We start from the raw sequence: 26,910 nt of genomic DNA, 5'->3' as shown, positions 1-26,910 counted from the left end.
TCACTTTACTACTCTTTGCAGATATTGCATTTTTTACAAATTGAAGGTTTGTGGCAACCCTACTTCAAGCAAGTCTATTGGTGCCATTTTTCCAACATTATTTGCCCACTTTGTGTCTCTGAATCACATTTTGGTAATTCTTGCAATATTTCAAACCCTCCACCAGCAAAATATTAAGACTCACTGAAGACTCAGACGATGGTTAGCATTTTTTAGCAATAAAGTATTTTTTAATTAAGACGTGTACTTTTTAGACATAATGCTATTGCACACTTATTAGACTATAGTATATTGTAAGTATAACTTTTATATACACTGATAAACCAAAAAAATTGTGCGACTTGCTTTATCACAATATTCGCTTTACCGTGGTAGTCTGGAACCGAACCCATAATATCTCCAAGGTACACCTGTACTTATCTGGTCACTGCCCAATTTCCCAGATATTCATAAGCAGCATCTGCAGTAGAGAAGTATGATGCTCTGGCTGCTGTTAGAGTTCATTATCATTGTTGTATATGTACTCAGGTCAAGCTGAAGACATTTCACAGCACAATCTTCAAGAGCAACAACTTTTAAAGATACCTATAAAGTCAATTGTTCCTTTCCAATTCTACCTTACTAGTAGGGGTCTTTGTTTTACTCAATCTGACTTATGCTGAGAGCACTAAGCAGTGGGCAACCCAAGTTGCAGTTGTTCCCTTTCTTCTGTGCCATTTGAATCATCTGTCCTTCACTCTCCACCTTTCTAGGAACAACATACTGCAGAGAATCATATGGTAGACCAAGTCAGGTTCACAGTGAAAGAACTTCATCAAAAGGTTGCTCTCAGCAGAGGAAGGAAATGTTCTTCTTTTTTATTGCCCATCAAACCTATCATGGTACACTTCCCATCAGCATTTCTGTTCCTGGTTTTGCTTTCAGCAAAGCCTATCCTGATAAAACTCGTGTCCATTTCTAGCCTGGATACGAAGGAACTGGATACACATCATAATATTAGATCAATTCTTCTTCAAACTAGAAGTGCTTCCCTTTTTTTTTATATTTGCCAAATGCAAAGAAAAGCACTTCCCCTTTTTAGTTGAAATAAAAGAGTCTCAGAACACTTCCTGTATTAGAAACATAACGCATAGCAACAGAAATGGGTCCCAATTTATGGTGGCCTCAGACAGCCTACCATTTCTTACAAGTTATGGCACAGTCATCAATAAGTCTGACATCCAGATTTCATAATGCAACCATGAAAATGAAGATCAGAAGATAAGGCTCCAGTGGTGAGGTTATGTTAACATATACTTCTATTGTCAGTGATCCCCAAAAACCAAAACAGTGTCTTTGTTTAAGCCTAATGTATAGTTTCAGCAGAACTGGGATCCTAACACCAAACCACCCTTGAATACTTGCTCATTTATCATACTAAGCATCTCATGCAATTATTCTTCCAGTTGGAAACTTGGGCAGAGAAATGAGATGTCTATTACTGGCTTAATGCTAGGTAACAAAAAATACAGGTCAGCTGTAACATTTTTGCAACTTTAGTTGAGATGACAAAGAGTCAGTCTAGGTGCTATAACTGATACAACGGACTGGGTGGCTTATACACAACAGAAATTTATTTCTCACTGTTCTGGAAACTGGCAAGTCCAGAATCAAGGTGCCAACAGATTCAGTGTCTTGTGAGATCCCCTTTCGTGGTGCATAGACAGCTGTCTTCTTGCTTTATCCTCACATGGGTGATGAGGTGAGGGAGCTCTCTGGGGTCTCTTTTAGAAAGACACTAATCCCATTCATGAGGGCTCCCCCCTTGTGACCTAATCAGATCCCAAAGGCCCCACCTCCAAAATACCATTGGGGATTAGGTTTCAACCTACAAAATTTTTGGTGGGAAAGGGGAGTTTACAAACATTCAGGCTATAACAATATTTATATATTTTTTTAATTATATAGGTAAATCACAACTGTATATTAAAACATTTACATACTTCAGATAAGATCAAAACTCCCCTTCCAGGAACACTTTCCATTCATTCCCCAGGGATAAACCCTATTCTTGTAGCTCCCACACTCACCCTCTTCTAGCCCTGCCACCTCAGTGTTATGAAGAAGCCCAGACCAACTTACCAGAAGATGAGAGATCATGTGGAGGAGAGCTGAGGAGTCTCAGGCAATATCCAGCACCCATTGCCACACATCTGAGTGAAGACAACCTGGACCCTCCAGCCACAATGGAGTCTTCAAGGTAACTGCAGATTAAATGATCCCAGCATAAGGACCTCACAGATTTCCAACCTACGGATAATGAGAAATAATAAACTATTGCTTTAAGCCTGGTTTGTTACACAGCAACAGATAACTGAAAAGTAACCTTTGCCCATTTTTCTATTAGGCTAGTTCTTTCTCATTATTAGAATGCTGTTTTAAGTTTTTATTCTAAAATATACTCCTTTTTAGATTTCACAAATATTTAGTCTATCAGTTGTATTAATCAGTGTTCATCAAGAAAAACAGAACCGGTAGGAAATATCTGTTAACAGAGTTATTGCAGGGAATTGGCTTATGCAATTGTAGAGGTCGCCTAGGTAAATAAGTTCAAAATCCATAGGGCAGGCCTGCTCAAATGAACTGAAGCTGCAGTCCATGAGGCAGAATTTCTTCTCCTTCAAGAAAACCTCAATTCTGATCATAAGGGCTTCCAAAAGATTAAACCAAGCCCACCCACATAATCTAAAATAATCTCCTTTACTTAAAGTCAACTAATTATGGACTTTAACAGCATCTTCAAAATACCTTCTCAGCAACACCTAGGTTAGTGTTTGAATAAATAATGGAGACTGTAGCTTACCGAAGCAGACATAAAAAATTGACCATCACACTTGTCTTTAAATTTACGTGGTGCCGTTAATCAAAATTAAGTTTTTTATTTTGATGTAATCAAATGTATCAATCTTCTCCTTTATGTTTTTGGTACCATGTTTAAAAACAACTGCTTGAGAGAAAGAAGAACAAAAAAAACCCAAAGCTAGCAGAAGGAAAGAAATCATAAAGAACAGATCAGAAATCAATGAAAAAGAAATGAAGGAAATGATAGCAAAGATCAATAAAACTAAAAGCTGGTTCTTTGAGAAGATAAACAAAAGTGATAAACCATTAGCCAGACTCATCAAGAAAAAAAGGGAGAAGACTCAAATCAATAGAATTAGAAATGAAAAAGGAGAAGTAACAACTGACACTGCAGAAATACAAAACATCATGAGAGATTACTACAAGCAACCCTATGCCAATAAAATGGACAACCTGGAAGAAATGGAGAAAGTCTTAGAAATGCACAACCTGCCAAGACTGAATCAGGAAGAAATAGAAAATATGAAGAGACCAATAACAAGCACTGAAATTGAAACTGTGATTAAAAATCCATCAACAAACAAAAGCCCAGGACCAGATGGCTTCACAGGAGAATTCTATCAAACATTTAGAGAAGAGCAAACACCTATCCTTCTCAAACTCTTCCAAAATATAGCAGAGGGAGGAACACTCCCAAACTCATTCTACGAGGCCACCATCACCCTGATACCAAAACCAGACAAGGATGTCACAAAGAAAGAAAACTACAGGCCAATATCACTGATGAACATAGATGCAAAAATTTTCAACAAAATACTAGCAAACAGAATCCAACAGCACATTAAATGGATCATACACCATGATCAAGTGGGGTTTATCCCAGGAATGCAAGGATTCTTCAATATACGCAAATCAATCAATGTGATACCCCATATTAACAAATTGAAGGAGAAAAACCATATGGTCATCTCAATAGATGCAGAGAAAGCTTTCGACAAAATTCAACAAGATTTATGATAAAAACCCTGCAAAAAGTAGGCATAGAGGGAACTTTCCTCAACATAATAAAGGCCATATATGATAAACCCATAGCCAACATCGTCCTCAATGGTGAAAAACGGAAAGCATTTCCACTAAGATCAGGAACAAGACAAGGTTGCCCACTCTCACCACTCTTATTCAACATAGTTTTGGAAGTTTTAGTCACAGCAATCAGAGAAGAAAATGAAATAAAAGGAATCCAAATCAGAAAAGAAGAAGTAAAGCTGTCACTGTTTGCAGATGACATGATACTATACATAGAGAATCCTAAAGATGCTACCAGAAAACTACTAGAGCTAATCAATGAATTTGGTAAAGTAGCAGGATACAAAATTAATGCGCAGAAATCTCTGGCATTCCTATACACTAAGGATGAAAAATCTGAAAGTGAAATCAAGAAAACACTCCCATTTACCATTGCAACAAAAAGAATAAAATATCTAGGAATAAACCTACCTAAGGAGACAAAAGATCTGTATGCAGAAAACTATAAGACACTAATGAAAGAAATTAAAGATGATACAAATAGAAGGAGAGATATACCATGCTCTTGGATTGGAAGAATCAACATTGTGAAAATGACTCTACTACCCAAAGCAATCTACAGATTCAATGCAATCCCTATCAAACTACAAATGTCATTTTTCACAGAACTAGATCAAAAAATTTCACAATTTGTATGGAAACACAAAAGACCCCAAATAGCCAAAGCAATCTTGAGAATGAAAAACGGAGCTGGAGGAATCAGGCTCCCTGACTTCAGACTATACTACAAAGCTACAGTAATCAAGACAGTATGGTACTGGCACAAAATATATAGAGAGATCAATGGAACAGGATAGAAAGCCCAGAGGTAAACCCACACACATATGGTCACCTTATCTTTGATAAAGGAGGCAGGAATGTACAGTGGAAAAAGGACAGCCTCTTCAATAAGTGGTGCTGGGAAAACTGGACAGGTACATGTAAAGGTATGAGATTAGAACACTCCCTAACACCATACACAAAAATAAGCTCAAAATGGATTAAAGACCTAAATGTAAGGCCAGAAACTATCAAACTCTTAGAGGAAAACATAGGCAGAACACTCTATGACATAAATCACAGCAAAATCCTTTTTGACCCCCCTCCTAGAGAAATGGAAATAAAAACAAAAATAAACAAATGGGACCTAATGAAACTTCAAAGCTTTTGCACAGCAAAGGAAACCAGAAACAAGACCAAAAGACAACCCTCAGAATGGGAGAAAATATTTGCAAATGAAGCAACTGACAAAGGATTAATCTCCAAAATTTACAAGCAGCTCATGCAGCTCAGTATCAAAAAAAACAAACAACCCAATCCAAAAATGGGCAGAAGACCTAAATAGACATTTCTCCAAAGAAGATATACAGATTGCCAACAAACACATGAAAGAATGCTCAACATCATTAATCATTAGAGAAATGCAAATCAAAACTACAATGAGATACTATCTCACACTGGTCAGAATGGCCATCATCAAAAAATCTAGAAACAATAAATGCTGGAGAGGGTGTGGAGAAAAGGGAACACTCTTGCACTGCTGATGGGAAAGCCACTATGGAGAACAGTATGGAGGTTCCTTAAAAAACTACAAATAGAACTACCATATGACCCAGCAATCCCACTACTGGACATATACCCTGAGAAAACCAAAATTCAAAAAGAGTCATGTACCAAAATGTTCATTGCAGCTCTATTTACAATAGCCCAGAGATGGAAACAACCTAAGTGTCCATCATCAGATGAATGGATAAAGAAGATGTGGCACATATATACAATGGAATATTACTCAGCCATAAAAAGAGACGAAATTGAGCTACTTATAATGTGGTGGATAGACCTAGAGTCTGTCATACAGAGTGAAGTAAGTCAGAAAGAGAGAGACAAATACCGTATGCTAACACATATATATGGAATTTTAAAAAAAAATGTCATGAAAAACCTAGGGGTGAAACAGGAATAAAGACACAGACCTACTGGAGAACGGACTTGAGGATATGGGGAGGGGGAAGGGTGAGCTGTGACAGGGCGAGAGAGAGTCATGGACATATATACACTAACAAACGTAAGGTAGATAGCTAGTGGGAAGCAGCTGCATGGCACAGGGATATCGGCTCGGTGCTTTGTGACCGCCTGGAGGGGTGGGATAGGGAGGGTGGGAGGGAGGGAGACGCAAGAGAGAAGAGATATAAGAACATATGTATATGTGTAACTGATTCACTTTGTTATAAAGCAGAAACTAACACACCATTGTAAAGCAATTATACCCCAATAAAGATGTTAAAAAAAAAAAAAAGATACATGCTACAAGTATACATTGTATAGGACAGGGACTGTAGCCAATATTTTATAATTACTGTAAGTGGTGTATAACCTTTAAAAATTGTGAATCACTATATCGTACACCTTTTATGTAATATTGTACATCAACTATATTTCAATTAAAAAACATTCAAATGGATAAAGAAGATGTGATGCACACATATGCACACACACAATGGAATACTACTCAGCCATAAAAAAGAATGGAATCTTTCCATTTGCAACAACATGGATATAGCTGGAGGGTATTGTGCTTGGTGAAATAATTCAGACAGAGAAAGGCAAATACTATATGATTCCTTTTATATGTGGAATCTATAAAACAAAACAAATGAACAAATAAAATAAAATAGAAACTGACTCACAGATGCACAGAGAACAGACTGGCAATTGCCAGAGTGGAGGGGGTGGGGGAATGGACGAAATAAGTAAAGAGGATTAAGACTTACAAACTTCCAGTCATATAATAAATGCATGGGGATGCAATATAAAGCATAGGGAACATAGCCAACAATATTGTAATAACTTTGTATGGTGACAGATGGTTTCTAGACTTATCATGAAGATCATTTCATAATGTATATAAATGTTGAACCACTGTGTTGTACCCCGAAACCAATATTATATGCCAATTATACGTCAATAAAAAATAATAATAAAAAATTTAAAAACCATTTCTTTCGCCCATGTTTCTAAACAAATTCTATTATATTTTATGATCTTTGTGAGTTTGTGTGCTTGTTTTTGCTCTTAGAATTACTATTAGATACACTATCTACCTGAATTTTTTAATGACCATGTATAGTAGGAAAACAAACCTTTCCCCTAAAATGGATAATCAAATGTCCTTACACAATTTTTTGTAAAGTTAACTTTTGATCCATTCATTTGAAATGCCATGTTGCTTTTAAGTAAAAGTTTCACAGGAACATTATCTTTCTGTTTTTTACCTTTTATTAAGGTACTTGGCCAATATTTCCTTCACATTGTAAACCAAAGCCAATTCATTGATTAGAATGACAGCATAGTTGTACCATCCTGAGTATTTAGAGGAGTTGATGCCCTGCTCCTTAATCTGTGTATGCATGTGTGTTAAACATTAGAAACGAGCTTTTTGGATTCTATAGATTGTACTACTGTTATTGCTATGTGACACTATTCCAGGCATTAAAATAGGCCCTGAGAAGGAAACCTGAGGCAAGTTAAACTACCAGTTGCTCTTTATAAAATCTGCAATTAGGTCTGAGAATACATCAGAGTCTACCTTGTCTTTAGAACTAAAAGGAAATGAAGTCATGAAAGTTATGTCATGGCTATATTTTACCAAGTTGACTGAGTATAAGAAAAATAAAACTAAAGACTGAGAAGAATAAAGCAGGGTACACAAAGATTCAGAGATAAGAGATAGCAAGCAACACATGTTGGCTCTCTATTTCCTTATTCTAGACCCTACCAAGACCTATCTTTGTTCTGGGCCTGGAATCCCATGAAAAATCTCTTAAGTCCTTATTGATAGTTTCCTTTTGTGTAAGTGGCATAGATGCCCTTATCTTATCCAAATGGAAGTTTGTTGGTTTATTAAAAAGGCACACAAATGAGAAACTTAACTAGATACAATACAGCGAGTCTTGTAATCTGACAGTATGCTTTACGGCAGGAATGAAGAGTATCTATTAATACAATGAGTTACTTAATCAGAGATTATTTAAGAGCGCTTCTATTCTGCTCACAACAGATAATCCAATTTCCCTTGGTAACAACAACATTCTGTGTATTATTTTTTTAATTTTTTGTGTATATAAGACACATCCAGAAAAGTGTATAAAACATAAATGTAACAGCTTTACAAAGAGAGGTTATACTTGTAACCTCCAACCAGGTCAAAAAATGAAACATTAGCAGAACCCCAGAAGCCTCTATAATGCTTCCTCCCAATTACTATAACCCTCTGCTCCTCAAAATCAACCACTATACTCTCTTCTAGCGTTGTAAGTGTGCCTGCTGACAAACTTTATGTAAATGGAATCTTAAACTATTATTTTGTCTTATTTATTTTCCCTAATACTATGTTTGCGAGATTAATCCACTGTAATTTGTCATAGTAGGTCATTAATTTTCTCCACTGTATCATATTTGTTTGCACGAATATAACTGAATTTACATGCCCATTCATTGCCTCATGGAAATGAGGCTGTTCCTAGGTTTCTGGCTATTATGAATAATACTGAGATATATATTTCTGTAACATCTTTCAGTGAAGATAGTTTTGAGTTGCAGTTGGATTTTTACCCAGGAGTGAAATCCCTGGGTCATTCACTGGGTTTGCTCAGTTTGGGTAGATAATGCGAAGCTGCGGACTACCTACGTAACTTTCTGGGCCCAGTGATATGTGAAAATTCACAGCCTCTTGTTCAAAAATTATTAAGAATTTCAAGACAGAAACAACAGGACACTAAAACAAGTGCAGGGCCCTTCTAAACCCTCTGTGACCACACAGGTCACTCACCCATGAAGCTGATCCTGCCAGACTTTTTCCCAAATTGGTTGTACCAATTTTTACACTCCAAAATTTTTCATATCATTTGGATTCATGGAATTGTGAGTCTTGTAATGGGGCTGACCATTTTATGATTGTAAGAGTAGCCCCAGAATTCTATCTCAGGAAAAAACATTTGGGAAAACTCCTTGTTTAATAAAGCTCACAGGGAAAAGGGAGACATTCTGAAGGAAAAACCAAGGCAACCAAAATGAATACTGGATTTTATTCATGGGACAAAATGAGGAATGTATTTCCCTCTGAACTGAGTAGGAGAGGCGAGAGGTAAAAGGCAGAGAAAGGAAAGAAGAAAGAGAAAGGTATGAATTTGGGTGGTGAAAAATGCCCATTGTCAGAACTTTACTAATAAGAGTTTGTAATGTTCAATTTTCATTTGTTTGCATTTCTAAATTGTAAGCATTTCTCCCTATTTCCCACCAATAAACTTTCCTAATTGTGTGAGGATAGTTTCTTTATAAACATTGATAAGGAGCAATGTGCCACGTTTAAACAAGTCCTCTGTGGAAACAAAATTAGACACCATAGTAACAAAAATCCAGCAGAAGCAGTAAACTGGAATCAGAGATGCCCACATGTCCATAGGCCCTTGGGAATTTTTGAAACTGTTTAGACCTTCACAAAGCATAAAATGTAGGTTTCAGCTGATTTTATTTAAAAGCAGGGCCCACAAGCACTATATATAAGAAGTAGTTATTTCCATATCAATTGACAGCTATCATGAACACTGCACTACTTCACCTCTAAATAAATGTAATCTGATAGGAATACAGAACTTTGCTTTCTTGTCAAAATAGAACAGCAATCATCTTTAATACTCAAGGGTTCCAGTATACCAGTAGACACTGGAATAGCCTATAGAAGTGACAGCATTTCTGAACAAAAATGGCAAAACCGAGTGGAGAGAATATGGTGACTAGTGCGATGAGATGGTGTCAAAGGTAAGTATCATTTTCATCAGTGGGGACTGAAGCAGGATGGGGGGGGTTCATTCCATGTAGTGATTAACCATATTTCATGAAAAGCAATCCGGTAATAGGTGTGTGTGGATTGGGGTTGTGGATGGAGGAAACTAGGGAGAGAGAAGGGATGTTTCCAGAGAGGTAGGATCCTCAATAGCAAGTTAGAGCAAAAGCCACTAGAACACAAGTTATACAATTTCTAGAAGCTTAAGAAGCTTCAAGTTACACTTTTTCTGGTGTTGTAGGTTATTTCTGTTTATACTTCCCAGCCAGAGCTTTGACCTCTACAAGCACATCAAGGACATGTGCCTTATTTCATTTATCTTGGTATCCTTGGGCTTTAGCACAGCATCTGGCATATATTAGGTGCTTAATAATGCTTGTTAATTATCTGACATATGAATTAAATGAGGTGGCAAACTTTCATTTAAAAAACACAGAAAATTTTTCCACCAATGAAAGTTATCTGAAAAGCTTACCAAAATGAAAAGGTGAGAAAAGTTATCCAAAAACTAAAATCATAGTTAATAAAGAACGAAGAGTAAAAAAAGAAATCTAAGTTCCACTGGTTAAAGAGATGAATTTCTAGACAATGTGAAGATTGTCAGAACCACAGGAATATAGACCATATCCATGAGGAGACAATGTATTTTTCTGAAAACACAATGAGAAGGGATTAGACAAAACTCCAAGTATGACTTTGGGCAAATAATTTTAACCATAAAAATTACAAACCTGGATCACCCTTTCTGTGGGCTTTTGCTGCCTGTACCCAGGACACTAAACACTCCCAAGACAAGACAGAGAGCCATTCAGACTTGGCACGTTATGAATTCTTGCAATCTAACTTCGAACAAGCCCTCTGTATTCACCAATCCCATAACCATGACCAGCTCTGCTCCTCCCAGTGACTAGTTCAAGACCTCTTTTCTCTGCTGTCTCCCTCCTTCTTCCTTAGCAGATGACTTCTCCGACTTTACAGAAAATTAAGGCACTGGTGCCGTCAAGTTCTTGTCGTATATTAGCCCCTGTCCTCATCTTCGTGCCTATCTATCTCCATATCTACCCTTCCTTTCCAAAATTATAATGGAAGTTGTTTCCCTTCCCCTCTCCAAAGATTACTCCTCCATGTATGTTCTCAGTCACACCCCTTCCTAATTTCTGTGGACCTTGAATCCTAGACTTATCAACCATCTCCCCAGCATCTTTTCACACTGCTGGATTCCTATGTTTTGTATGATTCCAAATATGCAAATGTATAGCCTAACTTTAAAACAAAATATAATAAAACAAAAACCTTCTATTGACTTCTATTGAAGAAACTCGCCTTCTCAGTACTATGAAATTTCTCTGAACTACCAAATTTTTCAGTGATCTCTGCCCAATAGCTTTTTTTCTTTACCCCACCTTATATCTTTAACTCCTTGAAAAGGATTTAAGCGTTTCTTTCCTGTCTATCTTTCAAACCCACCTTCCATACTTCATCATTTTTGATAAAAGATTTGTTCTGTCAAACCAAAACCATTAAGGTCATCTTGCTAGTTTCTTCTAACTCTTTGCATCTCACAACCCATCAGTCACCAAGTCCTATCAATTCTTCCCTGACATGGACTTTTAGATGTGTACCTAGTTCTTTGACTAAATCCCTAACTATTTATGCTTGGGATACTGAAATTGCCTACTAGCTAGTTATATGAATTAGGAAGTGCTATGTCAATAAATGATCCCAAAATCTCAATGACTGATAGCAAGAGAGTTTATTTCAAGTTTAAGATATGGGTTGTTGCGGGACTCTGCTTCATGATTCTTCACCCTGAGATTCAAGGTGATGAAGCTGCCCTTGTATAAAAAATTGCCAATCTCACAGTAAAAAGAAAAGAGAACATGGCAAACCATAATTCAGCTCTTGAAGCTTCTCCTTGGAAGTGGCACTCATCACTTTTTATTGCTTCCAAATAGCACATTCCCTGTGTCTTCACGCTCTGCTCACCATCTCCCACCTCACCCAACCAGCAGTGCTGCTGAAAAACCTACATCCTCTTCAGCATTCTCAGAAGATATTCCTTGTGTACATCAAGACACGCCAGATCCCTCTCCAATAATTCCTTCCCTAACTCTTGTTGGTGCTACACTCCTTAGAGATTTAATATATCAGTATACAATGCTAGTATAGGTGGCTAGTTTGCACAACAGTTGCATCTATATATCTAATTTCTCCAACTATATTGTATATATTTTGTGATCAACAATAATTCTTAATAACTGCCATTTCAATTCTTGATTTTTGCCCATTTCCAAACAATTAGGAAAGTCTCTGATACAAAACAATTTGTAATGCCTCTAAGGCATGCCATGAGATAGTCATGACCCTAACCAGAGTGAGCTTGGTGGGGAGTATAGAGGAAACACAGAGTAATGAAAGGTAAATGTGGTTATGAGTGCTGGTTCTAGAGATAGACTGCCCTGGTACAAATCTATGGCTCCATCACTTACAAACTGGGTCACCATTAGCAAGTCATTTAATTTTTTTTTTTTTGCTACATTATCTCTTATGGATCAGTATATTAATATGATTATATCATATGATTGTTTTAATGAAAAATTAAGTAAATACATAAAAAGTGATTATAAAATTGACTGGTACATATTAAGCCCTCAATAAAGATTAGGTGTTGTTGGGGATTTCCCTGGTGGTCCAGTGGTTAAGACCTCACCTTTCAATGCAGCGGGTGTGGGTTCAATCCCTGGCTGGGGAGCTAAGATCCCACATACCTCAGGGCCAAAAAACCAAAACATAAAACAGAAGCAATATTGTAACAAATTCAATAAAGACTTCTAAAAATGGTCCACATCAAAAAATATCTTTTAAAAAAAATTAGGCGCGGGTTTCCCTGGTGGCACAGTGGTTGAGAGTCCACCTGCCGATGCAGGGGACATGGGTTCGTGCCCCGGTCCGGGAAGATGCCACATGCCACGGAGCGGCTAGGCCCGTGAGCCATGGCCACTGAGCCTGCGCATCCGGAGCCTGTGCTCCGCAACGGGAGAGACCACAACAGTGAGAGGCCCGCGTACCGCAAAAAATAAAAAATAAAAAAAATTAGGTGCTGTTGCTCCTACCATTAGTGGGCAGTCTACAGTCTCAAAAGAACTTTGTTATTTTCTACTCTCATGACCATTAAGAATAAAGTGTATGAGAAAACTCATATTCTCTAGTGCTACTTGCGAATCTGGCATCAGGAAATATTACTAAAATATTCCAAATACTTATGATATTTCTTTTGTTCCCCATAGCACTGAGGGCTGCCCAAGATCCATTCGAGATGTTCAATAAATATTTGTTGGTTGGCATAACCTCTCATCTCTCAGCTTCCAAATCTTAAAAATAGGAATAATACCTGCAGTACTGCAGTACTTAAATTACAAAGTTATTTTAAATATACAATTTATTTGTTTTAGAAAACAAAATGAAACAATATAGGCATATAAATTTCTTTTGATGATAATGAAAGTGGGAGATGGGCTATTTGGGGTGATAGGAGAAAACAAAAAGATTATATAAATTTTGCTGTTCAATATTATAAAAGGTAGAGGTAACATAAGGCTATTTATGAAGAAAATGTTATAACAATAAAAATTAAAAGTGGTCAAATAATATAGTATTGTTTGAAGTTAGAAAAACAAAAAGTGACATACTTTGAGACACTCTAAGAAAAAATATCAAATTCTTCAACAAGAGGTGCTGGGAAAAACTGAACAGCTACATGTAAAAAAAAATGAAATTAGAACATTCTCTAACACCATACACAAAAATAGACCCGAAATGGATCAAAGACCTAAATGTAAGGCCGGACACTATAAAAATCTTAGAAGAAAACACAGGCAGAACACTCTTTGACATAAATCACAGCAATATATTTTTTGATCCACCTCCTAGAGTAATGAAAATAAAAATAAACAAATGGGACCTAATTAAACTTAAAAGCATTTTCAAAACAAAGGAAACCATAAACAAAACAAAAAGACAACCCACAGAACTGGAGAAAATATTTGCAAAAACAGCGACTGACAGGGGATTAATCTCCAAAATACATAAACAGCTCATGCAGCTCTATGTCAAAAAAACAAACAACCCAATCAAGAAATGGGCAGAAGATCTAAATAGACATTTCTCCCATGAACACATACAGATGGCCAAAAAGTACATGAAAAGATGCTCAGCATCTCTAATTATCAGAGAAATGCAAATCAAAACAACATTGAGGTATCACCTCACACCATTCAGAATGGCCATCACCAGAAAGTCTACAAACAATAAATGCTGGAGAGGGTGTGGAGAAAAGGGAACCCTCCTACACTGTTGGTGGGAATGTAAATTGGTACAACCATTATGGAGAACAGTATGGAGTTTCCTTAAAAAAACTAAAAATAGAACCACCATATGATGGAGCAATCCCACTCCTGGTCATATATCCAGAGAAAACTCTAACTCAAAAAGATACATGCACCTCTATGTTCACAGCAGCACTACTTATAATAGCCAAGACACGGAAGCAACCTAAATGTCCACTGACAGATGAATGGATAAAGAAGAGGTGGTACTTATATACAGTGGAATATTACTCAGCCACATAAAAGAATGAGATAATGACATTTGCAGCAACATGGATACAACTAGAGATTATCATACTAAGTGAAATAAGTCAGACAGAGAAGGACAAATATACGGTATCACTTATATGTGGAATCTAAAAAATGATGTAAATGAACTTATTTACAAAACAGAAATAGAGTCACAGATGTAGAAAACAATCTTACGGTTACCAGAGGGGAAAGGGGGCGGAGGGATAAATTGAGAAATTGGGATTGACATACACACACTACTCTACATAAAACAGATAACTAAAAAGGACCTACGGTATAGCACAAGGAACTCTACTCAGTACTCTGTAATGACCTATATGGGAAAAGAATCTAAAAAGAGTGGATATATGTATCTGTTTTAAAAAAAAAAGATAACATTAGAAAAAGAAAGAAAAGCAAAAAGTGACACACTCTGAGACAATCTAAGAAAAAAATCAAATTCTTGCAATGGCTTCAGTATAAAGTGAGAAAGGAGAAAAGGATCACAGTTGAGAATAAAACACAAATTTAAAACATGTATGATTTTCTCTACTGAAGATCTGGAACAATTAGAGAACAAGGCCTGGAGATGGAGGCAAGGGAGAGAGAGAGAGAAAGGGAAAGAGAAAGGGAAATGAATGAACTAGGTATTAACAAGATAGCTCCCCACTGACATTTACCAGATTCTGTTAGGTGCTTAAGTATCTCTAACTCCAGAACTTTAAGAAGTTACTTTTCCTATTCTCAGAATTTTGTGGTATATTTCCATCCATGTATTCTATTTTATTTTACTTACTTGTACTTTTCTACAAGAAAATAACTTTTCAAATATGTCATTAAAATGGTAAATTGGCAACTTCAACTGAAATCTAGTTTAGAAATGATGAATTGTTAGTGATATTATTCATATCATGAAAGTACACAACTGCAACCTGGCAAAGACATTAGTTTGATGTATAAAAATATCCTGTGCCTGTTTCTGCAAAATACATTTCAAAAAAAAAAATAGCAATGTTGCTTCTGTAGTGGGTTTCCATTTGGAAGAAATAAAATGTTCCCGACTAAATGTGTTGGCTTTCTATTAAGGGGTATGTTTTCTTCCAGCAAACCCTTAGTTCACCAGTGTTTGATGTTAGAAATATTTCCTTAGTGAAAAATACAACTGTACTATCATTGGCTCTCATCTTTTATTTTAAGTGGATTTCTAGTGACTATAATACATATATGGGATTCAGGTTGGAATCTATCACTAATACTCACTTAGCATAGAAATTGAGACATAGATTTATTATTTCTAAGCCTCCTTTCTTAAAATACATCATAATATAGTTTTGAAAATATAACTCAGCACAGTAACTAATATTCACAGTTCAGAAGTAAACAGGTCCCACTGTCCTTTATCCACCCCTCAAACATTCCTCCTCTCACCGTTTTTCCACAGGCTCTTGGTGGTTTCCACAGCAATGGAAGTGGAGAGAGGCACATTTCTGGAAACATGACTATCCTTTCATTCTCCTCCTACTCAACAATGTTATATAGTTCATCTTTTTCTATAACTTCAGTTGAAAAAACCTTTATTTTGTTATAGCTAAAGCTGACTAGACTAGCTAGGTCTCCATCACCTTATGCTTCACTTTCACGTCCTCTTTCCATATGTTCTTTTTTTTCTTTCTTTTGTTAATGATTCCTTTACACCTAATTGCTTAAAGTAGCTTACTTATTAGTTAAAGCTATATCAGGCACCTGGCGTTTTTCCTCTTTGAAACACTCCCTAAAATCCTCTTCTTTGAAAGCATTCTTCATTCCAGAAGAGAAGGTCACGGTACAATAACCCCGGAGACCACCAGAGCCCATCTCTGGACCTCCTGACACCCAGCCTTGATGGCTTTGAAATGTTCCATGAGAAGAGAAGAATACAGACCCCGCACCTGCCCTGATCCTTATCAAGAACCCTATTTTGGGGACTTCCCTGGCTGTCCAGTGGTTAAGACTCTGCACTCCCACTGCAGGGGTCACAGTTTCGATTCCTGCTCAGGGAACTAAGATCCCACATGCTGCCCAGCATGGCCAAAAATGAAAAAAAAAAAAAAAAAAACCTATTTTGAGCTAACACTATGAAGTTTTACTCACTGAACCCTTTCAAGGAGGACACAGTCTTAAGGGCATTAGCCTGCTGTGGCCTCCTTTGGCAAAGAAATAAAACTACTCTTTTCTTCTTCAACTAAAACTCTGTCTCCGTGATTTTGATTTGGTGCTGGTGTACAGAGACTGAGATTTCAGTAGCAATACTGCGGGCCCAAAATCACTTCTCCAACTTTTGCCCTATTACCCAATTTGCAATTCTTCTCTAGGTCTGTTTTCTGAAAGCACAGTGCTCATCACTTCACCATCTCTGTACAAGCTGTTCTCCCCAGCACACCCTCCCTTTCTCTCTGTATCTGAACCCTACCTGCACTCTAGGAGTCTGCTCAAGGCCCCTTTCTGTGTGTAGCCCTCCCCACGGTCTTGAACTTGTGTTGACCTCCCTTCTTCAGAAATAGAGCATGCCACACACTCGACTGCATTAATAATCTATACCTTTTGTGGTTACCGATGTTTTCATGTGTGCTAGTCTTGAGACTCCAGGGAGATTAAATTCATTGAAGACAGTGTTATGGTTTATTCTTCTTTTTACACTGTGTAGTAAATTTCAATACTGGACTAGCACAGGGATTTGCAAAGAATACATGTTTGATAAATACGAACACTAATTCTTACAAAACCTTTAAAGAGTTGAAAGATGAGAACCCTAAAATTCAAATTTTAAGCTCATTCATGGTGGCTACCGTGCTATTAAACTGTTTTTGACCCCTATTCAATGTATTCAATATAATGTAATGAAGAATCATCAAATACTTCTGCCTGAATCATCTACCTACACTATTTCTGTTAATAATAAGCTAAATTTTACCCCATTAAAGTTAGCCTCACGAAAAACGAAGAGAATTTCTATTCTGTACTTTGGACAGATGGAAGAGCAGCTACATCTTTCATTTATCCTTTTAGGTCTTTCTTCATTCATTTGATTACTATTTAGTAAAAGCCTACTATACACAAAGGACAAACCTGCTAAGGACCAGAATGCTATCATTCTATAATCCATTCCTTTATGCCTTGAAAAGCTTCTAATCTTCACAAACCCTCTATTAAATGAAAATACACCAGAGGGAAGAAATATTTTGAACCACTGTTAGGTAACACCTTTACCAGAATCACTGACTAACTTCTAAGTGCAAGAATGGTGCCTGGAGAAACAGAGAAAGTACTAAAAGATGTGGTAAGTGGTAATGTCAAGCCTTACCTAAAATCTGATCTAGAAAATGACCAAATCCCCTTGGATAGAGCTGGGCAGGGATGTGTTCAACTCTCTCCCATTTCCCTATTTTCCTGTGACCAATCTTCAAATTTTCTTCACTCTGGGACATATTTTTTTGAAGGTTTTCTACCTAGGATAGATCGTAGAAAGAAAGGGAATTTCCAAAATAGCCCCAGTAAAGCAAGCACAACCATTATCTGCTCACAAATCAAGTCATTCTATTCAGGGGCGGGGCAGGGAGAGCTCTTACTTCTTGGTTATTCACAGTAACTTACTTAAATATTTGGCCTTTTTGAACAATGCATTTTGAGACCCCAAGCAAGTATAGTTCCTTTGTATAACCTACAATGAAAAAGAAGATTTTTTTTTTCATCTCACAAAGGAAAGGCTAAACTTCCATAAAATGCCAATACAAATATCAGCACATGTTATGTTTTATTAGTTGGACTAATATGAATGATCAGGTCAGGGAATGTCTGTGAACATGCTTTTTAAGATTTTTGTCCTGATCTTTGAGAACTGAGCTATGCGGTTTTGCTGCCCTCTGGAGGAGAGTCAAGAATCATTACATCTACTAATTGGACACTGGTATTCTCCTTACATTATGTTTATTGAAACTGATTAACTGACTATATTAATCAAGTCACAAATTACAATAATAACTATTGCAACACAAAATGTCTCCTAAACACCTCAAAGAACTAAATAATCACAATAATATTAAACTTCCAGTTAACCAATACAAGTTATTGGGTCTACTATTTGCCCCTTATGGACAATTAACATGGAATAATCACTTACTCAGAGGCATTCAGAAAGGTGTTGCCCATCTACAGTCCTGAATTCCCCGTGTAAAATACACCAAATAAAATAACCCCAAGCGAGAAATCATTCAAATTCATTATAGATAAATTTATTCCTTTATTTGCAGGTGAATTTGAAATTTGTGGATATTTTGCTGGAAATATTGCAGTTTCTACAATTTAAATCTTTCTCCCAATTCACATAATCAGTAGTTCCCAGTTTATTTATTCAACAGGATTTATTCAGAGCCTTCTATGAGCTCCTTCTGAATTATGCCAAAGGTCGGTTGAGAAACTGATGAATTATTTAATTCTCTTCTGCTGTCCTATGATTCTCCCTCTGATGCTTCAAGTGTGTGACCAAATTTACACACAGCACAAAAGTCAGATATCAGAATACTGGCCTCAATGCATTCATCCTCACTCCTTCTCCACCTGAATAATCAAACCATTAATATGTATTAAGAACTCTCTTCCTGCACAGTTTGCAAGTTCTAAAGTTTTAAACTGAGGAACTGGGAGTCAACTTCCAGATTTTCTGCCACAGTCACTACTCTGGACACGTGCTGAACAAGTAACCACAAGGGTTGAATGAGGTGGGCTTCACTGAGGCCGCCCCTCTGCAGAACGGATGAAACAGAGCACCTGGACTGTCCTCAGTGCTTTCTTATCCTCTTACTTTCACCCTACCCAGGTGCCTAGTGTCACTGAAACTGAGTAGGATCCTTTGGGACTCCTGGGCACAAAAGCCTTTCTGTGTCCCCCATTTCTTAATTACAGGAAATAGGTCTCATTCAGCCTCCTGACCTTCCCTGAGTTCCAACAGACAGGTTCAAACAGTTGTTAATTAGGGAAGGGAGGGGATGCAGAGACAAGGGAGGAACAGTCAAGAAACAATAGTGCAGCCTTGGGACAGGGTCCTGATTCCCCCTCAAAGGATATATATAACAATATTTTTGAGATGTTTCTCAGATACTGAAAGCCCCACCTGGTGGGAGAAGTTAACTGTATGCTGCCCACAAGCACACAGACCCCAGACCCAGTTGGAACCAGAAGGTTGACGATGCTGACTCCCACTTACCTCACCACCAACCAATCAGAAGAATGTCCATGAGCCGATCATGCCCTCTTTGAACCATTACTATAAAACTCCTCCTACCCGCTCCAGGTCAGGACACATAGTTTTGAAGGCATTAGCCCACTGTGGCCCCCTTTGCCTGGCAAAGCAATAAAGCTGTTCTTTTCTACTTCACCCAAAATTCTGTCTCCAAGATTTAATTCGATGTTGGGTACAGAGGCCAGATTCAGCATCATCACCCCCCTTCACTTTGGTTGCCCAAATATTCCACCAACACACACTTTCCTCCAGACAATCCAGTGTTTTAGGGTCCGTACTATTCTTTTTATAATTCCTACCCCTAGAATATCTTATTAACCCTGAGTCCCTATTATAGCTGGAACCTGCTTGATAAAGTGGTATCAAATTGTATTAACTAATTCAGACCGTGGGCATCATGAATGATAATTGATGGATGTCTTTGTCTTCTTATGCAGCATTTTAACAGAGCCAAATAAGGAAGATCTTCATAGCAATATAGCAGAATGCTTAAGAGTACACCTAGTTGATTTTACAAGATGGATATGATGGTGTAGAAAAATATTTTTTTTAAACAGATTTTTAACTTGCTCTCTAGACTCATTAATGTCCACCCTGGACAAAACACCAAGAAAATATTGCTTTGCTTTGCTTTTCCTTTATTATTTTTTCAAATTTTTATTTATTTGTTTGTTTGTTTATGGTCCTTTTCAACTAAAAAATCCTCTGCCCTCATTCAGATACTAAAAAGTCCAGTCCAGTCCAGTCTAGTCTAATCACATAACTGAAACCTTCCTTTCAAGTTATAACTTCTCCCCTCTCCCAGCTCCAACGTGCTTTGGGCTTGGATGTCTGCAGCAGGTAAGTAGGATGAAGCTGGCTTCCTTTCTCTTCCTTGCTCACCCCCTCTCCTGCTAGGTCAGGCCCAGAGTACAGTTGTGATCTTGTATCACTGTCCTCTGGTATCCAAGGCTGATTCTCCTCTAAAGGTTTTTTGGGGCAGGCCCTCAGAAACCCTCTCATGAAGGTACGTTAACTGCCTCTCCTCCAGCAGACTGCTGACTATTCTCCCCTCCTCCACCCTCGTGCTTTCCTTCATCACTCACAGCAATACCCTAGGGAGGATGTAGGATGATGTAGTAAATTTCCTGTGGGTTAACCTTTAACCCAGAGAGGCAGTAGGCATCATTGAGCTGGTCTAAATTTCCTTCCTAATCCTACTTCTGATGGATGAATTATTCTGAGGCACGCTTTTTCTTTAGAGCCATGGAGCAGTGGCTAACTTGGCATATCACCTCAAATTTGCTTCTTATCTTTCTCTGCCTCATCTCTTTCCTTCTCTCTTGCTGCGCTGTGATGTGCCTCCCAATTAAGCATTATCACCTCAACCTTGCCTAAGACTCCTTCTTTTTTAATTGGACCTGAAATAGGAAACCAGAAATACCATCATATTTCATAAGTTTTCCTTTACTGTGGAATAAATTCAAACAATCAATTTCAATTTCATCTGGAAAATAAATTTGGACTTTGCATTGAGATAATTTGGTAGGGCACTGAACATTTATTCCTAATCACAGCATGATTAATTTAGGCATCTTCTGCACACCCACTGCACCAACCTAGTCCAGAGCAACATAATCTCTTGCCTAGACTTGAACCACAAATTTCTAACTGGTCTCCCTGACTCTAGCATTTACCTGCTTCAACACATTCTCCCTACTGCTGCCAGAATGACTGCCTCAGGATACACTAACTGCCTTTGGGACCTCTGTTAAAGAGGCATCTCTTACCTTTGGACTCCTCAGGCATGAATCAAAACATGAATGACTTCCTCTCTCAAACTCCACAAGATGCAAGCATTCCTTGACACTCTTCCCTCTTCCAAAGAAAGGGGGGAGGAGGAGCGGCACACCAACAGCACTCACCAAAGAACTCCTGACTCTCAGCTTAATAAACAAGCCCCCAAATCCCAAAGCTTAACACAATATATGCTTACCTTTCACACATGTCACAGTTCAATGAGAGATGGAGGTGGAATAAAGGCTCTGTTCCATCTAGTCTTTCAGGGACCCAGCTTCCTTCCATCTAGTAGCTCCTTCATCCCCCAGGATTTACAATCCTATTCCAGATCCTCTGCCCCCCATCTGCCAAGGAGCAAAGAAAGCAAGCCTGTAAGGGGCACACATGGCTTCTGCATAACACCCCCTGTAATGTTTAATTTTACATGTCAACTTTCAGGGTGCTTTTGGATGATACTGACATTAAAATCAGTGAACTTTGAGAAAAGCAGTTGGCCCTCCATAATGTGGGTGGGCCCGATCCAATCAGTTGAAGGCGTGATTAGAACAAAAAGAGCAGCCTCTCTGAGCAAGAGGGAATTCTCCATCTGACTGCCTTCAGACTGCATCTGTGTCATCAGCTCCCCTATGTCTCGAGCCTGCCAGCCCGCACTGCAGATTCTGGACTCACCAGCCTCCATAATCATGTGAGCCAATTCCTCCTAATAAATCTCTGTATACACACACACACACGCACGCACGCACGCACGCACGCACGCACTCACACACATCCTGGTATTGATTCTGTTTCTCTGGAGAACGCTGACTAATACGTCCCCTTGGCCACAATGCAGGCCCCTAACTGCAAGGAAGCTTGGCAATGTAGCACTTTCTAAAACAGACATATGATCGTGTAACTTCCCTGTGTTAAGGGAGACTTCCTATTGCTCTCAGAACAAGGTCCAAACTTATTATCAAGTCACGAGTTCTCCAAATTCTTATCTTTTTCTACATCTCCATTTGAACCTCTAATGCTCTCCCACTACACACTCTGATGGATTTCATCTGATGGGTCTCACCCTCTATTGACTGCAGGTCTTCCTTATACATTATTAACGACAATAGCTAACACTTACTGAGCACTTATCATCTGCCAAGCACTGTCCCCCCCAAAATTAAATGCATTTCTCATTTAATTCTTACAACAGCCCTGTGAGGTGAGTATTATTACAAATACTTTACAGATGCAAAAATTGTGACACAGAGAACTTAGGTAATTCACCCAAGGTCCAACAGCAAGTAAATAATGAAGAAGGATTCAAATTCCTCATCTAACTTGAAAACCTCCTTCACCTCCAGTTTCTCTTTACCAAACTCTACCACTATCGCCCCTTCACCTGTCTAATACCTTATCATCCTTAGGATATCAATCAAAACCTCTCTCTTTCAGGACATATTTATGACTCCATAGACTTCATCAGGTCTACCCACTAAAGCTTTCAAGGAACCCTTTATCTCCCCTATGATAGCACATTCATTGTGACTACTTATATAATTGAACATCACCTATCTCACTTAGTGTTTAACTTCAGGATGGCAGAAGTACATACATACACACACACCAGAGAGAGATGACAAAATATTTCATGTACAGTATTAACGAAAAGATAAAATATGTAGTGCACTAAATATCTGTCATTTGCCCCTTCAGATCCACTCTTTACCCTTTGTCTTGGTCAGTTCAAACTGTTATACAAAGTACCATAAACTGGGTGGCTCATCAACAATAGAAATCTATTTCTCAACAGTTCTGGAGGCTGGAAGGTGTAGATGATGGTGGCAGCGCGGTCAGGTTCTAGTGACAGCCCTCTTCTGGGCTGCAGACTGACGATCTCTTTCTATCCTCACACAGCAGAAGCAGGGCTAGAGGGCTTTCTGGGGTCCCTTTCAGAAGACTCTAATCCCTTATAAAATGCACCCTCATGACCTTATTACCTCTCAAAGGCCCCACATCCTAATACCATCAAACTGTCAATTAGGGGCTTCCCTGGTGGTGCAGTGGTTGAGAGTCCGCCTGCCGATGCAGGGGACACAGGTTCACGCCCCGGTTTGGGAAGATCCCACATGCCGCGGAGCGGCTGGGCCCGTGAGCCATGGCCGCTTAGCCTGCGCGTCCGGAGCCTGTGCTCCACAACGGCAGAGGCCACAACAGTGAGAGGCCTGCATACTGCAAAAAAAAAAAAAAAACTGTCAGTTAGGATTTCAACATGAATTTTGGGAAGACACAAATATTCAGTTCATTGCATTCCAGCCCTGGCTCCAAAAATGCATGTCCTTCTCACATGCAAAATATATTCATTCCATTCCAGTAACCAAAAGTCTTAACTCATTCCAGCATCAACTCTAAAGTCCAAAGTCTCATAAAAATCATCTAAATCAGATATGAATGAGACTCATACTAAAGCAAAATTCCTCTCCAGCTGTGAACCAATGAAATCAAGCAAGTCATGTGCTTCTAAAATGCAATGGTAGGACAGGCATAGGACAGACATTCCCATTTCAAATGGGAGAAAAAGGGAAGAAGGAAGGAGTAATGGGTCCTTAGCAAACCCAAAACCTAGCAAGGCAAAATTCATGAGATCTTAAGACTCGAGAATAATCCTCTTTGGCTCCATACTCTACCTTTCAGTCCCACTAGGGTGGTCCTACCTTCTAGACCCACTGGGGTGTCACTATCACCCTGAAGCTTGGCAAGGAACTGCCTGTGCTGTTTCTCTCTGCAGTGGCTCCACCCATGCCATGGTTCTCTGTCAGGATGGGGGTCACACCTCCAGGACGCCACTGAGCTTTGGTCCCACCCTTTGAAATCAAGGTGGATATAGTCCTGTCCTCTGGACCCAAGCATTCTGGGCCTGTGTTAGGAGTGAACTCTGATGATCTTCTGAATCGCCTTCAGGGTCTTCTTCCCTTGTCTTGACAATAGCATGTTTGTAGTCAAATAGTTCTATGGTCCAGTCCTGAAGGATCTAAGAAGTTTGACAGACTTCCCTCATTTTGTCCCATTTCCTCTGCCAGTCCCAGCTGGCAGTTTTTCCGTTGGTATAATCCCATCTCTTTTCTTGGCTTTTGTTGAGATGGTTGATTAATTCCATGGTTCACATCCCTTAGTGTTCTCTTCCAAACACACTTTCTTATCTTTTGCAATATGAATAGGCTAAGAATTTTCCAAATCTGCAATCTCTGGTTCATTTTTGCTTAATGATGCTATCTTCAAAGCATTTCTGTCTCCTCACATTCTACTATAAGCAGTCAGAAGGAACCAGGCTTCTCCTTCAACATTTTCTTAGAAATCGCTTCAGCTAAATATCCAATTTCATCACTGGCAAGTTCTACCTTCCACAAAAGACTAGAACACCAACACAATTTAGGCAAATTTTTTGCCATCTGATAACAAGGATCACCTTTCCTCCAGTTTCTAATAACCTATTCCTTATTTCCATCTGAGACTCGATCAAAATAGCCTTTACTGTCCATATTTATATCAACATTCTGTTCATGAGTTATTAGGTATTCTCTAAGGAGAAGGAAGCTTTCTCTACAGCTCTCTTCTTTCTGAGCTCTCATCAAAATCACCTTTAAAAATCTATTCACAACAATCTCCGTTTCTTCCAGCATCCACCTCAAAACTCTTCCAGGCTCTACCCATTACCCAGTTTCAATCACATTTTTAGGTATTTGTTAGAGCAGCATTCCCACTTACTGGTACCATTTTCTGTCTTAGTCCAGGCTTCTATAGCAAAGTACCATAGACTGGGTGGTTTATAAACAGCCTAAATTTATTTCTCACAGTTCTAGAGGCTGGAAGTCTGAGATCAGGGTGTCAGCCTGCCTGGATTCTGGTAAGGACCCCTTCCTAGGTTACAGACTGCCAACTTTTCCTTGAATCATCAAATGGAAGAAAGAAGGTGAAAGAGCCCTCAGGGTCCCTTTTATAAAGGCACTAATCCCATTTTTGAGGGCTTCATCCTCATGAACTAATCATCTCCAAAAGTATCCACCTCCTAATACCATCACATTTGGGGTTAGGATTTCAACATATGAATGGGGGGGCACAAACATTCAGTCCATTGCACCCTTCTCTACTCTACTTTGTGTCCAAGGAGGCTGACATTTGTGGGCCATGTCAACGGTCTCCCTTGCTCTCTGGTTTCTGTTGGGTTTGTCCAACGGAAGGGCATGGAAGGTAACCAGATGGTAAGTGAAGAGCAAGGTCAAGGTATCTCCTCCTTGATTTTTCCTTGTCCTTCTGCAGATCCCCACAGCTCTTGTAAAGCAGTTCTCTCCTATAAGTGCTCCCTCCAATATCTGGTAACCATTACTTCCCCCTCTTGCTACTCTCTACTGTCATTAATCTTTGGATATTTCACTGTCCCTTGTTGAGTTTTCTTAACCCTTTCCCACACCTTTGAAAAGAGCCCATTCATTAAACTCTCCTCCATTACTTCATTTGAGTATTTGCTATCTCTTTCTCGCCAGGACCCCAATTAATACACATAGCAGAAAACTTAATAAAAATGTGCAAAATTTATATTAAGAAGCTATAAAACACTAGTAATGGACACAAAAATGAGCATGAAAAAATGTAAAAACATACCATATTCTTGAATAGGAAAAATCAACCTAATAAAGGTGCAAATCTCCATTAATTAGTCCATAATTTTAAATTGATTCTAGTAAAAATACTAGCAATACTTATAACTAAAGAAGCCAATCTTAAAGTTTATATTAAAATATAACAAGCAAAAATAAACAGGAAAATTCTGAAAAAAAGAGAGTAACATGGAAGAACCAGCCCTACTGGTTATAAGTTAAAAGCTACAATATCAAGAATAACACAGTTCCCGCTCAAAAACTGATTTCAAAATTCATTAAAATAAAAAAGAAAGTTCAAACATAGACCTAAGTATATGAAATACTTTAGTATGTCATAAGAGTGTTTCAAATGTTGAAAAAGATAAATCATTCAATAAATGATTTGGGGACAATCCAAACATTCACTGAAAAAAGTAGTCTTCCTTCTCTTTTTTTATTTTCCTTTTCTTTTTACAGATTTATTGAGGAATAACTGATAGACAAAAAAGCTGCACATATTTAATGTATACAATTTGATGAGTTTGAATACATGCGTACAACTATGATATCATCACTACAATCAAGGTAATAAACATATCCATCACCTCCAAAAGTTTCCTTGTGTCTAGTTGTTTTTTTTTTCTGTTTTTTGGGTTTTTTTGTTTTTGTTTGGAGTAGAACATAGTATGAAATCCATCCTCTCAAATTTTTAAGTGCACGATACTATTTTGTTAACTACAGGCGCTACGTTGTACAGCAGATTTCTAGAACTTACTCAGCTCGTATAACTGTAACTTTATACCTAGTGAACAACAACTGCCCCTCTTCTCTTCGCCCATCCCCTGGCAACCACAATTCCATTAATATTTTTTGCTTCTATAA

At 38.2% G+C, this 26,910-nt stretch overlaps 1 long non-coding RNA gene across 2 annotated transcripts in view; it reads right to left on the bottom strand.

Moving 5' to 3' along the window:
- Positions 1-287: 287 nt before the first annotated feature.
- Positions 288-26,910, bottom strand: part of LOC132521280 (uncharacterized) — a 32,488-nt gene continuing 5,865 nt past the window's right edge. Inside the window, exons 2-4 of one of the 2 annotated variants that reach the window (XR_009540795.1) lie at positions 21,615-21,762; positions 2,122-2,289; positions 288-460 (exon numbers count right to left, since the gene is read on the bottom strand). This is a non-coding gene — a long non-coding RNA (uncharacterized LOC132521280). Of the gene's footprint in view, positions 461-1,989; positions 2,290-21,614; positions 21,763-26,910 lie in introns of those variants that run through there. The other variant, XR_009540794.1, reaches the window with a different exon arrangement.

The sequence above is a fragment of the Lagenorhynchus albirostris genome, chromosome 5 (genome assembly GCF_949774975.1).
Source record: "Lagenorhynchus albirostris chromosome 5, mLagAlb1.1, whole genome shotgun sequence".
NCBI lineage: Eukaryota > Metazoa > Chordata > Mammalia > Artiodactyla > Delphinidae > Lagenorhynchus > Lagenorhynchus albirostris.
This window is presented reverse-complemented; position numbering and strand designations above follow the sequence as displayed.